We start from the raw sequence: 1,567 nt of genomic DNA, 5'->3' as shown, positions 1-1,567 counted from the left end.
AATGTTTGCCTTGCCACCACATTGCCCTCAGCTGAGATCCCCACGTAAGAAGCCGGACACAATGGCACCTGAATGTGTCACCTGTAATCCCAGTGCTGGGAAAGTGGAGACAGGTGGATGGATCCCCAGAGCTCGCTGGCCGAGTCTGTAGAACTGATTCAGAAGGAGACTGTCTTAAAAGCAAGGTGGAGAGCTAACGAGGAGGCCTCTGGCTTCTTCACGCAGGCACACAGATGCACACAGCCCCACGTAAGTACACAAACACACTCCAACACACACAAAGCTGACAACCGAGGCACTGTCGAGATGACAAGGGTAGAGTTACACACATGCATACACCAGAAACCACCACAAAGAACCCTCAGAGGGTACTGCCTCCGGTTTTGATGCTGAGACTTTCCTGAAAGGAAAGATGGGACAGTTTCATTGGTTTGTGGACACCTGACAAATCTATTTCAGTGTGTGACTTTGTTTCCACCCTAACATTAGGCTTCCCTGACCGAAAAATGCAATGTTCTCAATTAGACAAAGCTTAGAGAATCAATACGCAATGCTGAGGCCCGTATAAATAACAACAGACTTCATGAAATGGCCATGATGCTTGAAATGTATCTGTCTTAGGATGTTTGGAAAATCAAACGGAGGGTCTGGGGAAAGCTTGGTTAAATGTGACCAAGGAGAACAACTCCCCTTAAAAATGTTGCTAAGATCTTTTATAAGCAAGAGGATCTCACTTCCAGTATGCTTCCCCAATAGTTTTTCACATCTATTGAAAAAAAGATACTCTTCCACCAATTTTAGATTCTATGTGCGTATACTACATATAAGTAACCTAGGATCTTATATGTATGTAAACCTACTGTGTCTAGCCCAGAACTTTCAATTTTTTTCACTGTCTTCAAGATTCTGGGGGCTGGGGCTGGAACTCAGTGATGGAGCCCTTGCTTAGCATGTGAAAAGCCCCGGGTTTTCTCTGGACTCCTAACACTGCTGAATAAAAAATAAAAAATAAGGTTTTCATCCTTTCTCTTAGCTCAGTAAACTAGCAATTAGTTCGTCTTCGGCCTTACAGTGCCTCGAGCCAGTGTCTCAGGACACCCAGCTGCAGAGACCAGAATCGGGGAATCCCTGGGTCGTGTTTATGGTTCCATGAACTTGTACCGAACCGACAGCAAACAGAAATCTCTATTTGTAGGGAAGGTTCAGGTGGTAAGGAAGAGGAAGACTTAAAGAACAGGACTTTGGTCGTCACAGAGACAGACAGACCTCCGACTTCGGTCCTCTCTGGCGTCTCAGGACTCACACCTCCCGGGGCCACGGGAGGTGGAAAAGGTCGCGCCCGCCCCCGCCCACCCTCTCCGCAGTCCCAGACTTCCAGCAGCCAAGCCTGCAGGGGCCAGGAGCCCCGCCCAGGCCCCGCCCACTCCCCCGCTTCGGCCCCGCCCCTCAGCACGCGCTGCCGGCCGGCGCCCCGCCCCGCCCTCCCACGTGACGACCCCACCCTCCGCGCGCGCTCCGATTGGCTCTTGGGCGCGAGCGGGCGGAGTCTGCCGAAGTCCAGCGGCCC

Source organism: Microtus oregoni, unplaced genomic scaffold (assembly GCF_018167655.1).
Source record: "Microtus oregoni isolate MIOR12 unplaced genomic scaffold, Mior012 000018F_ref0000195, whole genome shotgun sequence".
In the NCBI taxonomy this organism is placed as follows: Eukaryota; Metazoa; Chordata; class Mammalia; order Rodentia; family Cricetidae; genus Microtus; species Microtus oregoni.
The sequence above is the reverse complement of the archived record's forward strand: the minus strand, read 5'-3'. Positions refer to the sequence as shown.